The following is a 16163-nucleotide window of genomic DNA, read 5'->3' as shown; positions in this document are numbered from 1 at the left end:
TACTTAATGGTGCCCCATTATCATCAGAGGATTTCTGTGGATGGCATGCACCATAATTTAGCAAACTTTTCCCTAGTCAGAGGTCATTCACCCTTTTCTCCTCTACCCTGACCACTAACATCACTGCTATTTATCCAGTTACTGAGGCTAGAAATATTAGTTACACTTGACTCTTCCTGCTTTGACAATCAATAACTAAGTACGGTCCGTTCTACCTCTGCAATAACTCTAAAAGCTGTTTGTCTCTATAATATCCTCAAATACTCCTCAGGCACTCAACATCAGGGCTTCAATTCCTACAATAGCCTCCACCCAAACTTCTTTCTCTTAGTCTTATTATTCTAGCCAATGCTTCACGGGGCCATTTTTCTACAACGAAAATCTTACTGTACACTTTTAAAAAATTTAACTGCCTTGCCACGGTCTACAAAAGAGCATTAACAACTTCACATGGCTTAGAAACCAGTCTCATGTTTGTTACCCCTTTGTACTCGAACGACTGCTGCACTTTCGCACCACTTTGCATCTGTTCCTACTAGTGTCTCAGCCAGGAATGACCTCGCCTCTAATCCCATCCTGCCTATCTTTCAAAGCACATTTCAAAAGTCAACTAAATAAAACCTTTTCTGATCCTTCATCTGTTTTCCTCCAAAGAACGAATCCCCTACACAAAGGCGCATGTGCCTTTTGTGTGGTACTTATTGCATTGGATCGTTCTGTATGACACAATCTCAATTATGTATTTCCATATCTTGTCTTCCATTCCAATTGTACCAACCATATATCATGTATCCTTGTATCCACAGACCACAGAACACTGCCTGATCATTGCTGGGGGCCCAGCAGTGCTTTTTAGGAAAATAAACTCATAATGCTCGCTTATGCCAAGCATTTTAGACTGCTATATGTGAAGAATACAAAGATGCATAAAACTATCCATTATAATCAAATATAAGAAACTAGGACTATATGCAAATATTAGGGTAATGGTGATAAATACCTTATAGTTCTTAAAACATTTCCTTTTCTTCTCTTACCTTCAACATGAAATAGCACTTCCGTGGTTTTCCTCCTACTCAGTAGCTGCTGTTTCACTGTCTCCTTTCCTACTGCCTCCTTTTCTGCATTAGTTCTAAACATTGAGCCATCCCAGAACTAAGCTCTGTGCTCTTGCCTCTATTTAAATTACATAATCCATCCCATGACCTTTAATTCTCACCTGTTACTGCTGATTCCTTTATCTCTAATCATACTCTTGGTTTGCTGTATTTTCAATTTACAAAGCCAACTGTCCAACTAAAATTTTCACTTGGATACCCAATGGGCATTTCAAATTTAACATTTCCCAACAGAACTCGATTCCACCTATCCACTCCCAATAAAACCTCTTCCCCACCCCACCTCATTTTTCCCCATGTCTATAAATAGCAATTAAATCTACTTAAATTAACCCTATGATTAAGCCTTGACTTATTTTTCCTTCACCTCCAAATGCAATTCATGAAAACAAGTTCTACTGCTTTAGCTCTTAATATATCACATATCTGTCTGTATGTCTCCATCACCACAGCTGTCACATCAGCCTAAGCCATGTTCATCTCTTGCCTGAATATTTCAGTAGTATCTTCACTGATTTATCTGCAACATACAATGACCCTACCACAATTCATTCTTCTAAAAAACATAAGTCATGGTGGATATCCACATGCAAAAGAATGAATGAAGTTAACTTACACCATGTACAAAATGAACTCAAATGGATTAAAGATCTAAATGTAATACCTATAATTATAAAACTCTTAGAACCTGATTCAAAACTGAGCAAAGTACTGATATGTCTCCAAAGAAGATATAGAAATGGCTAATAAGCACACAAAAAAAGGCGCTCAAAATCACTAATCATTAACGAAATGCAAATCAAAACAGGGAGCTATACCACATACCCATTAGGGTGGCTACTGCTGAAAAACAAAACAAAAAACATAAAATTTGTGCTGGCAAGAATATGGAGCAATTGAAACCCTTGTGCACTGTGGGTGGGAAGGTAAAATTGAGCAGCCATTAAGCAGTACAGCAGTTCCTCAGAAAATTAAAATATGATCCCTATTTTATATGGATAATATAAAGATCATATGGTCTAGCAATTCCATTTCTGGGTATATAGAAAAAAAAAACAACAACAACAACAACAAAAAACACACAGAAAGCCGGGACAAGCAGTACAATAATTACTCATGATAATCAAAGGTAAAAGCAAACCAGTGTCCATCAATGGATAAGTGGATAAAATGTGATATATACATATAATAAAATACTACTCTGTCTTTAAAAGGAAGGAAATTCTGACACATGGATGAAACTTGAAGAAATTATGCTAAGTGAAAAAAGCCAGACACCAAAAGACAAATATTGCATCATTCCACTAATATGAAGTACCTGAAATAGTCAAATTCAAGATAGAATGTACAATGGTGATTGCTAAAGGCAGATAGGGGTGTAGAGGGAGAAATCGGTAATTATTTAACAGCTAAACTTTCTGTTTTGCAAGATGAAATGAGTTCTGGAGATGGATGGTGATGATAGTTGCAAAACAATGTGAATGCACTTAATGTCACTGAAGATTTCATTTAAAACGGTTAAGGTGGTACATTTTACGTTATGTGTATTTTCCCAGTTAATAAATAAATTAAAATTAAAAAAAAAATAAACACGTAGTTATATGTCACAATCACCAAAAAACAAAACAAAACAAAAAAAACCCCAGGTCATATCATCCCACTCCTCTGCTTAAAACTGCAATGTCGTCTTACTGAACAAGATTAAATCCACATTTCTCACCTCAGCTTACCGGGCCCTATGATCTGAAACTCGAATACTTCTGACATTTCCAACCTCACTCTCTCCCTTGTTCACTTGGCTCCAGCCATTCTGGCTTCTCATTTGTTTCAGTAATATACTAGCATCAATCCCCCCTCAACACCTTTGTTCTTGCTAGTTCCTCACCTTGAGATGTTGTGACCCATCTCAAACTGGTTGCTACTTCTCTCCTCTTCACAAATCTCTAAACACTATCTTGGCCTCCCTCCCTGTAAGCTTTCCCCTCTTCACTCTCTTAACATTATCCAGCTGTTTTCTTCCAAACGTGTATTACTCTCTGAATTCTTATTTGTTCATTAATTTGTTTCTTATTTGTCCTCTCCTTCATGACAGTAGAGGCTTATTCACAGGTACATTTTCAGACTCAAGACTGCCTGGCACATAAATACAGTAAATCAATAGGTACTAAACAAATGACAGAAAATGAGTGTCAAAACCATCTCCCAATCTATCTTTTTGTTTTGTTCTTTCTTTACATCCAAAATCATTTCCTTAGACTCCAATTCAATCTTCTTTCCCTCTATGGAATATTATGCAATTCTATCCAACAAAGACCCTATTTTATGTCAATCTTTACCTAATGCTTATTGTGTATACAGCATATATTATACTTGCTTACACAGTATCATAAAAATTCTACTCAATTGCTATACGTATCCTCTATTCTCCCTATCGGACCACAGCTGATTGAGGAAAGACATCTTTTACTTATTCTTCTTTTTTAATCAACCATAGCACCTAAGAGGAACTGTTCAGGTAGGCTGTACTCAATCGTTATTTGATAAATGGATAGCTTGTGACAATGCTTTAAAGGAAATAGTCTCAAGTATGTAAATTTATTTAAGTAATTGAAAGCAAAACTCTAGGTCAGACATAACTGTAACAGAAATTTAAGTTTCAAACATTTTCACTCAATACAAAATATTGCTGTCTAATCGTACTTATTTAAAAGAATATTATAAAATTTGATTAGGATGTATATAATCAATATTACTTCCAAAGAAGAAGGGAAGCAGATACATTTTTCTTAACAATTTACAAAATGCTTTTTAAATCTAGTATTTCAGAAGGCCTTGGCTACACATCCCTTTCCCGTTTATTTTAAAACACAAATATGAATTTTCTTTCATTATGAAAAATATAAAAATGAAATAAGATACCTAAATGAATATTTTCTTTCCTTTTTAAAGGCTCTAATTTTATATATATACATTTATATACATATATACAAATTATACAGTATTTAGGAACTATAATTTATCTAATAGTTGTACAAACTGTTCTTTCCAACACAAAATTAGAGATAAATTAAAGTTTTAATTATAATCAGCAGTCTCAAAATACTAGGTTTACGCTATAGCAGATTATCTCTCTAAATACAGAGCACAAAATGATTCACATATTTTAATATAAAGAAAAAAAACTATGTATAATTTATACCTACAGTGCAAGGAGAGAAAAAAATGCTTGTGTCAGCCTTAGGAAACAAACAGCCCTATCAAGTGACCAACTAGAAAAGATTCACGCCAGAGGCTCAATAAATAACAGTAATGATGACAACCATCTCCCATAACTACATTACAGCCCATTGTCCACATCTGATTATACTAGTCTAGACCTTGGGTAAGCACATACACACATTTTCACCAAGAGTTTTCCAATATCACTGCTATGCTTCCTGGGCTTTCTATGACCCCCATTAGCAGCAACTGTCAGATTTTCTCTACTAAACATCTTCACCACTGATGGGAAAGGAAAGTTACCACTTTTCCGTACCCTAACAACTTAGAATATGAAAGCAATGCTCCTGAATTGGCAATCCTTCTAACATACATGTAATTGCTTTAGAATTAACTACAGAGAATAGTCACAGACCAAATCTGAGAGGAAAAAATTATTTCCGAAGTCTTCCTTCAATAATATGACAACAACTCAAATCTCACCTCTCAGACTATATCTCTTTATTAATATAGTCTTTATTCTTACACTGCAGAATTGTTACCTAATGCTCCATGTAACTGCCTTCTTGTTTACATCTCTCTCCGTCCCACCGCCCACACGTACATGGCATATTCAATAATTCAGTATCACAAAAATCCTTAAACTGGTATCTTTCTACTCCTTTCTGAGGTAAAGCTCTCTGTAACAACTTTAAGAAATGCAAAGGGATGCCATATCACAGAATACACAAGCTTGAAGCCTTAGAAAGAACAGACTGGTAACCAACAAAATATTATTTTTTTAAATAATCTTTCAAAATGCACTGGCCTTCTGCATACATATTTAAAGCCAATCTAGATCCTTCTCAGTTTAGAACTAGCCCAGGCCATACCCACTTCTTCTGGAAGCTAATATCCTTTATCAGAGAGCTACAATGTATTCATATACTTTTCCACAATTGGAATGGAAATAGCAAATACTCCAGAAAGTTATTTCTTCCTAAAAATTTAAGAGCTCAGTAATTTAACATAAATTTCAAATTTAACATAAAGGTCACAGCCTGACATCAACCAGTTTTACAAACTTATTTTGTACAATAATCCCGAGTTGAGTATTTTAAAACAATAATTCATGGTAGTAGTGAGACTAGAATGAAAGAAGAGCAAGTTGGCATGTTCTAGATCAGGGGTGTCCAAACTGCGGCCTGCGATCCACTTTTTATTGGCCCGCAGCAAATTCCAAAAATATATTTAGTTAACTTAAATGAACCAGGTGAGGCACTACGTACTTCACCTCGAGTGAGTGGCCCGGCTGTTTGTGTATTTTACCGCATATGGCCCTTGGTGAAAAACGTTGAAAAAAGTTTGGACACCCCTGTTCTAGATGAAAGAAATTCTCAGGACTATAGAAAAATTTATCCTCAAGAATGTGTATATAACTGAGCAGTGAGAGGTTTCATTTAGAAAAGCAACATTGAGGGAAACGACTCTGCTTACTCCAGCATTTGCTTATCATTTCATAGGAACTCAGCCGTTTAGATCCCACCGACCACGTCATTTACATGGCAACGTCATCTGCCCCACACTGCACCTACTCTCTTCTCTCCTGGTTTTAACTTCCTTATAGTGTTTATCACCTTCTGACGTAACATAAACGTTTTATTTCTTCATTGTCCATCACTGACAATTAAAATAAACTGTGCAAGGGGGAGAATGTATATTCTGTCCACTGCTGAATCCCCAAAGCCCAGAACATGGACCAGCACAGCTGGTATACAAAAATAGTTTCTGAATGAAGCGAATTGGCTCTGTCTTCATTTTGTTGTCATTTAACGATTCTCAAGGTTCAGCTTTCTTACTTTTTCTCTGATCTTTCATTTGCCTCGCTGTTTTTCTATACTCATTTTCATTTACAATAGCAAATGATTGCATTTTTATATAAACTGTTGCAGTTTTTAAAAATGTGTAAGGCTATCACACTTCTATACAAACACAAGCGCACTGCAGAGGCATCGTGAATCCACATCCCATTTTTCCCAAAGTCATATACTTTGGCCTTGCTGAGAAAGGCTAAACAACAAATCCTGCACTGCTAAAACTTAATGCACTGAAGCCTGAAACGTAATTTAAATGTAGCACTATTTTTTTTTTACATCAATCAGAACAAAACAAGCCTAAAAAGTAACCATAAAAAAACTGAGATCAAGTTAGAAAATTAACAGCGAAAAGTAATTTGACCCTACGACTGTTTTAAACCTGAACAAATAAAGAAATAAGAAAAGTATGTTTATCCTAATTAAGGGGAGTAAATTCTCGTCCTCTTTGATAAGCAATTCAACTTTCACAAAGTACTAAACACTAATTTGTCTAATCTTTAAGAGGAAAGAATAGCACACACCTCTTTTTAAACAACACACACACACTTCGTTACCAATTCAATTCAGGGTTAAGAGTAACGAGAGATGAAAATCTCCTCTCAGAAAAACCTTTGAATCAATGACATCTTATTCAACCCCCAAAATTAGATCATATACAAACAATTATTATAATATTTAAAGGTTTTCCAGAAGTATCTTACTACACATATAATTTTTAAAAATTTAACCAGAAAGCACATGACTTTAAGAAACAGTTCAGTTTCATAGTTTAGTGGTTGCCAGAGGATAAGGGGGGGTGGAGGGTGGGGGGTGGGAGATGAGGGTAAGGGGGATCGAATATATGGTGATGGAAGGAGAACTGACTCTGGGTGATGAACACACAATGGGATTTATAGATGATGTAATACAGAATTGTACACCTGAAATCTATGTAATTTTACTAACAATTGTCACCCCAATAAATTTAATAAAATAAAACTAAAAAAGAAAAAGAAACAGTTCAGTTTCCAAGAGATATACTCTACCTCAATTCAGACTTTGTCTTCGGTTGGTTCAGATTAAGACTATATCCTAACCACACCATGCACTTAAGTGCAACAAATACCTTTGTCTTTTACCAAAATGTAATCCAGATAATGGATAAGGGGGTCAGAATAAAGTAAAATATTTTGTTCTTTTTCCCTCTCTCCCTCCCTTCTCCGTCTTCACTTTCCCTTCTATTTATCCTTCTACTCACCTGTTCCATAGACATTTATTAGAAGTCTATGATATTTAGAGTGAAGGGAAATGCTGGAGCTACAAAAATGAATGCTCAGAAAGCAAAAGTGCAATCTAAGCAGTTGAATTTTGAAGAGACAGACAAGTGTATTAGTACTAGAAACATTACGTCTTTTATGAGGGCCATTTACATATTCGGATACAAGTCTGAATTATTGCTGTAATAAGCAGATACCGAGTATCCCCAGAGGATAATTAAAGCAATGTGCCCAATAGTATGTGGGATAATCTGCCCTTTCTGTACTTTTCAAGGAGAGGAAAAATAAAAGAGCCATAATGTAGCAGATTTAAGAGTAAAGTCCTAGCAAGCTATACCCAATACTATAATTATAGGGCATTTTATAATTATTTATGTAATTAACAATGTATAAAACTCAAGATGAGAATTTGTATCTTAAAAGTTTTAACAAATATTGTACCTTAAACTTTTTTTCACAGTCCATTACTTTTCTGATTTTTACCATCAAAAATTTTAAAACTTTGATGAGCCAATGAAATTGTGTGTTTTTCACTTTAAAATATAAATGAGAAAAAATAAGCAATTAAAAAAACAGTAACTCCCTAGGATTCCTTGACATTTTAAACTATAAAATTTTTATTTATAGAGAATTTGCACTAATTTTTCAGAATAGCAAAGCATAAGAAAAACAGGACCACCTAAACATGTAAAATATACAGGATGATTAGTATTTATCCAATGCATCATTCCTTCTAACACAAGCCAAACAAGTGAAGTTATTACACTTAGTAAAGCTCATTGAGTAGCTGCCTTGAAGAACATCAGGAACTTAAAATGCTCTAAAAAACATTTGTTGAATAGATGGTAGGTAGGCTGGCAGGAAGACAGGAAGCTACCTAGCTGCTGGATCTCTTTCTGCTGGCAAAATTAATACCCATATCGAGATACTAAAGTTTTTAGAACAAATACCAACAAAACCAGTGAGAACCATAGAAACAAGAAGAAAGGCAAAATATGAAATCTAAACACCTCCTTTATCCAAATAAGAAAAGACTTTTAAGATTCAATGACAAAGAATTTAATTTAAAAATGTAAGCAACAGTTCTATTGGAATTAGTTTAATTCATTTATTAACTAAATACATTTTTAAAGTGAAGGAAAACCAATTAATATAAAACAAAATTCAATACACAACTAAAGTAACTGAAGCCCAATATGCATGATAATGTGACCGTCTACATTTGAATTTAGTGTAACAATGAACCTTCAGATTTCATTTAAGGCAATGGTGATAACTGACTCCTATTTCCCATTAATGTGGTGCCACTGCATAACAGACCATTCCAAGAGAAGGCACTGATATTCTTTCAAGAATTTAAAACAGTTTAAAGAAACTTGTGCCTTTCGGAAATAATCAACTCTTTCAGATCAATTGCTTACATGTTTACAAACTAACTTGATATAATAGAGATGATAGTCATTTAATATATCATACAACAAAATTATGATTCAGGAATAACAATGCTCTTGCTCATAAAATGTAGACATTTAATTTTAACTTAAATTTTTTATTACATTTATATGTATTTTCTTCTGTCTTGGTAAAAAACTGTCAAAGAAATATTACTTGATTGTGTCAGTGATTACTGATTATTGTATTATTATAAATCAATTTGTTTAAAATGCAATGTGTATATGAAAAATATCAGTAATTGAACTCAAAAGTATCAAAACAATGTATTTACAGAGAAAGTCTCTTATCAATTAAACAGGTAAGTTAACAGAAACATTTGTACCAAACAACAATTACTTATCTCTGACCTAGTAATTGATTTGCTAATGACAGCCATCAAGTCTGATAAACCTTATGCTGTAGTCTCTTTCTGTAAAGGTCTTCATGTTATTTACACTAATAAAACATTAATCAAGGACCAAATTTATAGCAGTTACTCTATAAATGAGGTCAAGGCAGGTCAGACTTACATAATAAGAAAACCAAAAAGGTTAGTCTCTGCAGTGTAAAGAAAAACCCTTATTACTTATTCTTATGGCCCCTGGGATTATTAAGTCCAGTAGCCGAACACTGCAAACTACTTCACAAATACATGCACAGCTATGTAAACTCATTTAACCTCAATGTATTGGATATTTATAAAAGGAAAGCCAAATCCACTAATTTAAAAAAATAAATCTCTGACTTGTTCCTTTAAAATATATACTACCCTCTAAATAAAGAGATAATGGAAATTTCAGATACTACCTCTACTATTTCACTAATGGAAGTTCATTTTCTTTCCACCACTGCTTATTTCCTCCATTTACTTAAAAGACAAAGGCTAAGTACTTTCTATAGGCTAAGGACTGAAGTAAAGAAAACAGTGTCTAACCACAGAAGATTAACCAATCCAAACAGAGTAAGAGAAGCAAGGGACGAATTCAGAAAAAGGGTATTATAAAACCTATGATCACAGATGATGTAAAAACAAGTTATTCAAATAATTGTTTCCCCAACAAGAAATAGTAAGAATCAGCTATTCTGGATAAGGATATTTGAAAATAAAATAATTCATTTCTTCACAAAATATAGGAATTTTTTAATGTAAAATATTTGTTACATGTAAATGTATTTTCTTTTCTCTTGATAAAAATCTTCCAAGAAATATCACCTGACTACTATCAAAATTATCTGTATAAAATGAATTTATGTTTAAGAAAGAATGCTGGTTACATTAAAAACAAAACAAAACAAAAAAACAATAATTGAAATCAAAACTATAAATACAATATTCTTACAGAGAAAACATCTTATTAAATATAAATATTTACTGAATTAGCAGGGCACTTCTCTTGAAGCCAGGGATATAACTATAAACAAGACACAGGGAGACTGCCCTTCTAGAACATAAACATACACTTTACAAGAGGAGATAGACAATAAAGATAAACATGGAGTAAGAGTAAGAGAGGGGGGAAAAATTAAGAAATGAAGGGTAACGTGGTATCTTCTCTGAGGAGGTGACACCTGAACTGCGACTTAAATGAAAATGAACCAGACATGAAGAGACCTGGTGATGGCTCTTCTAGCTATGGTTTTAAAAAAAAAAAAAAAAAAAAAAAGAGGTCAACAAATAATCACCCAGAAAAACAAGTACAGAATTGAATGATAACAATCATTTCAGGGTTCTGAAAATCCACCAAAGGCAAATGACAAAATCCATAATTTATTCACAAAAATCTTTTAAACACCGAGTAAGAACAAACACAGTTTGTGGCAATCGTTTCTGGGAATGCTGCACTCAAACACCATAGGCTGTGGCGACTGATGGCAAGAGCCACTTTCAAACCCACAGAGCTGGCTAACTTCATCTGGAAGAGAGGGCAGAAAACTCATGCTAAGCTTAAAAGCCCATAGCTCTCCTAGACAGAGATTATATTTGCAGTTAAGGTGAGCAGGAGACCAGAGAACAAACCAGAAACTGAAGAGGGAGATCCTGAAAATGAAACAGCCACACCTATGTATCATATATACTAGACAGCTGAATAAGAATTGCACCCATCAGTGGCTGTCTTGTAACGCAAGCACAGATACAGTGCAGACTTGAAAAAGATCGACGGGAAGTAAAAGGTAGGACAGATGAAAACTACCCCAAATTTGAAGGTGTTCATCAAATAAAACATAGATCTACCAACCATATGTGGTCAAAGGTTTCACTGAAAGTTCTGACCAATCATTCACTGATCTCTAAGCTGTGGAGAAAAGGGATAGCCCTTAAAAAGCCAGACAAAAATAAAGAATTTTGAAAAAGCTAAACAGCAACATTAATAGCACCATACTACAGAGACAAATTCTGCAAATTAAGCCCAAGCAAGTAACTTAAAAATCAACAAACAAAACCAAATCCAACAATTATAAAAAAATATATATACTACGACCAAGCAGGAATTATCCCCCATATGCACATCCAGCTCAATAATCCAAAATCAATTAATGTAATCCATCATACATCAACAAGCTGAAAAGGAAAATCACATGATCATTGTCAACAGATGCAGAAAAAGCATTTGACAAATTCGACATCCATTCATGATAAAAACTCTCAATAAAGAATAAACTTCCTTTACTTGATAAAGAATACCTACCGTGTTTCCCCAAAAATAAGACCTAGCTGGACAATCAGCTCTAATGCATCATTTGGAGCAAAAATTAATATAAGACCCGGTCTTATTTTACGATAAGACTAGGCATAATATATGATATGATATATGATATGATATGATAGGATATAATAAATACCGGGTCCTAAATTAATTTTTGCTCCAAAAGACACATTAGAGCTGACCGTCCAGCTAGGTCTTATTTTTGGGGAAACAGGGTACCATAAAACCTACAGCTAACGTCATACTTACTGATGAGAAACTCAAAACTTGCCCACCAAAATCAGTACAAGGCAGGATGTCCCCTCTTACTATTTCTTTTCAAAATCTTAGAAGTTCTAGCCAAAGCAATAAGGAAATGAAAGGCAAAAGACTGGGAAAAAAGACATAAGTAGTCAATAACAAAAAAACAAACAACCCAACTCAAAAATGGCAGAGGACCTTAACAGACATTTCTCCAAAGAGGACATATAGATGGCTAATAGACACATGAAAAGATGCTCAACATCACTAACCATCAGAGAAATGCAAACAAAGCCCACAATGAGGTATCACCTCACCCCAGTTAGAATGGCTATCATCAACAAGACAAATAGTAACAAGTGTTGGAGAGGCTGTGGAGAAAAAGGAACCCTCATACACTGTTGGTGGGAGCACAGATTGGTGCAGCCGCTTTGGAAGGCAGTGTGGAGGTTCCTCAAAAAATTAAGCATGGAATTACCATATGACCCAGCAATCCCACTCCTGCATATCTACCCAAAAAATCTGAAAACATTTATCCGTAAAGATGTATGTGTTCCAACGTTCATTGCAGATTTATGGTGGGCAGGACATGGAAAGAACCAAAGTGTCTTTCGATAGATGATTGCATAAAGAAGACGTGGTATATATACACAATGGAATGCTATTCTGCCATAAGAAAAGATGAAACAGTACCATCTGTAACGACATGGATGGAATTTGAGATTATTATGCTAAGTGAAATAAGTCAGACAGAAAAAGTCGAGAACCACATGACTTCACTGTCATTATATTCACATGCGGGATATAAAACTGAAAGCAACAAAGGAACAACACAAAGAAACAAAATGTCAGACATGGACAATAGTTTAGTGGTTACCAGAGGGTAAGGAGTAGGGGGGTGGTAGATGAAGGTAAATGGGGTCAAATATATGGTGATGGAAGGAGAACTGACTCTGGGTGGTGAACAGACAATGCGATACATAGACGATGTATTACAGAATTGTACACTTGAAACCTATGTAACTTGACTAACAATTGTCACTCCAATAAATTTTAATTAAAAAAAGACATATCTTTGTTCACAGATGACATAATTGTCTTTGTATAAAATCCAAAATGATTGACAATAGCAAGGTTGCAGGATACAAGGTAATATACAAAAGTCATTTATTATCCTACACACCAACAATGAACAAATGGAATTTTAAATTAAAAGCACAACACTATTTTTATTAGCACACCAAAAAATAAAATACTGAGGTATAAACACAAAATATGTACAAGATCTATATGAGGAAAACTACAAAACCCAGGTAAATGAAATTAAAGAACTAAATAAATGGAGAAATAGTCATGTTCATTGATAGGAAGACACACAATATTGTCAAGGTGTCAGTTCATCCCATCTTGGTCTATAGATTCAATGCAATTTCATTCAAACTCCCAGCAAGTTATCTTGCAATCATCAACAAACTGATTATACAGTTTGTATGGAAAGGCAAAAAGCTGAGAATAGATGACACAATATTGAATGAGAACAAAGTTGGAAGACTAATATTACACTGCAGGTGTCAAGCCAGTGTGGTATTGGTGAAAGAATAGATACACAGATCAATGGAACAGAATACAGAACCAAGAAACAAATCCACATAAATATAGTCAACTGGTCTTTTGACAGAGGAGGAGCAAAGGCAAGACAATGGACCAACCACACTCTTTTCAACAAGTGACAACAATGGGGACACCTGGACAGCCATGCGAAAAAATCAGTCTAGACACAGTCCTTACAGCCTTCACAAAAATTAACTCAAAATAGATCACAGACCTAAATGGAAAATTAAACACTGTAAAACCCCTAACAATAACGCAGGAGAAAACCTAGATGACCTGGGTATGACAGTGACTTTTTAAAAACAAACGAAAAGCATGATCCACAAAAGAAATAACTAATAAACTGTATGTCATTAATTAAAAACTACTATTCTAAGAAAGACAACATCAAGAGAATTAGAAGACATGATATAGACTGAGAGAAAACATTAGCAACTCTTAAAACTCAATAATAAGAAAACAACCCAGGGGGAGTGGGGTAGTAGATGAGGGTAATGGGGATCAAATATAAGGTGATGGAAGGAGAACTGACTCTGGGTGGTGAACACACAATGTGATTTACAGATGATGTAATACAGAATTGTACACCTGAAATCTATGTAACTTCACTAGCAATTGTCACCCCAATAAACTTTAATTAGAAAAAGAAAACAACCTATTTGAAAAAATGGGCCAAAGACCTTAACAGACATCTCACCAAAGACGATATACAGATGGCAAATTAGGAAATGAAAAAGTGCTGTATCATATGTTAAAAGGGAAATTCAAATTAAAACAATAATAAGATCTCACTATATACCTATAACAATAGGTATCTTAAGAATACTACTTGACTTAAGAATACTACTTGACTCCTAGCTTTCTCTGATGTACTCAGTCAATCCATTGCCAAATCCTATCAGCTCTATCTTCAAAACACATTCATAACCGTCCTATTTCTTACCTCCTCTACTGCTAACTACCCTCGTCCAAGTCACCATCATGTTTAACTAGGGTTACTTACTACAGCAGCTCCCCAACTGATCCCTACACCTGTATCCTTAAATTCCTACATCCATCAAAACTTTGCCTCCTCAAAATCCTGCAATGACTATCATTTCCCACAGAATAAACTGCAAAGGCTCTACCCAGCATCTTGCCCCATGCTTCCTCTCTGATCTTATTTCTTACTTCTCTCCAGTTTCATCACTTCATTATTGGCCTACTAGCCTCGTTGCTCAAACATGCCCGGGAAGTTTTCACGTGTATACTGGCTATTCCCTAGGACTGGAACACTCTTCCCCGACATGCCCCTGTGGTTAACTCTCAGCACCTTTCAATGAGCTCTAATCTGACCACTCTATTTAAACTGCAAACCAGGCCAGTCCTTTAAACTTCTTTCAAAAACCTCCATTCCCTTCAATCTACTCCACATTACCTTTTTTCATACTACTTACCACCTTTCACATATAACTCATTACTTATTTTGTTTATTGTTCATAGTCTGTCAATGACTGTTCGGATGTAAGAGCAACAAAAAGAGGATCTTTATCTGTTTTGTTCAGCACTGTATCCTCAGCATCAAGAATAATTCATGGTATAGTCAGTGCATAATAAATATTGGCTGAATGAATAGATAAGGAAATAAAGGCTCACAGAAGGAAAAGTCCTTTGCAAATACCAAAGGGCTAACTCCAAAGCCGATGCTATTAATCAGAAGGCTATCCTGCCGTATCTAGTAAATGGAACAGTAACTTGCATAATCGAGGGCATTTACACTTAGTAGAGCCTTTACTAACCAAAATTGACTTTTATAACAAGTTATTTTCAGGAAAAAAAAGCAAGATTTTCTTTCAACAAATAAGCCCTATAAAGTAAAGAAAATCTGTTAATCAGTGTTTTGCGTTAAGTAGAACAAGTACATGTTCGATCAACAGCTCTCACCGCCTCACTCTTTTTCTATATATAAACTTTAAAAGCATCCAATATCTCAGTGTTGAAATTCAGCCAAAGAACTATTTTTTTGTGAATAAGTACTTTGAAATTTTTGCTGAAAGTAAGAGGACTAAATTATTAGTCATTCACTCATTGAGAAATACCTATTGATTTCCTACCACTTGCCAGACTCCAGACTACAATTCAGCTTTCTCGCATGGATCACTGCAACAACCTTGCTACTGTCCTTGATTTCAATCAGGTCTCCTCTCCTTCAATCCATCCGAAACATGTGTGCCGGTTATTTTTCCAAAACCAAAATATCACAGTTGTATTCCTATGCTTAAAAAGCTTCCTAAGCTTCCCACCACCTTTAAATGATAGTCCAACTATGCTAAATTAGGCCAAATGTAGTACAGATGCCAGATTCTACGCCAATAATTTCTCTCTCTCTCTCTCTCTCTCTCTCTCTCTCTCTCTCTCTCTCTCTCTCTCTCTCACACACACACACACACATTCTATGAACTTTCACACATCATTGTCTAAAGATATTCTATTCCCTCTATTTGCAGTGCTTTCCACACACAAATCCTCCAAACTTTCCAAAATCCCCACTTTCCATCATCTACACAACTAAATCTACTCATCTGTGAAAACACATCTCAAGAATCATGTTCCGTAGGTAAGTTTTACCTAATTCTTCCATACTAAATTGTGGACTCTCTTTTTTTCTTATTACTACCTTAGCAACCTGTACTTAAATACGTACTTCTAGCACAGAATTTACCATAAGACATTATAATTACAAGT

At 34.8% G+C, this 16163-nt stretch overlaps 1 protein-coding gene across 2 annotated transcripts in view; it reads right to left on the bottom strand.

Annotated features, from left to right (window-relative positions):
- Positions 1–16163, bottom strand: part of LRBA (LPS responsive beige-like anchor protein) — a 561748-nt gene that overhangs the window by 363893 nt on the left and 181692 nt on the right. The window lies entirely within an intron of this gene.

Source organism: Rhinolophus sinicus, chromosome 15, assembly GCF_057876585.1.
Source record: "Rhinolophus sinicus isolate RSI-liver-muscle chromosome 15, RSI-T2T, whole genome shotgun sequence".
Lineage (NCBI taxonomy): Eukaryota > Metazoa > Chordata > Mammalia > Chiroptera > Rhinolophidae > Rhinolophus > Rhinolophus sinicus.
The sequence above is the reverse complement of the archived record's forward strand: the minus strand, read 5'-3'. Positions and strand labels throughout refer to the sequence as shown.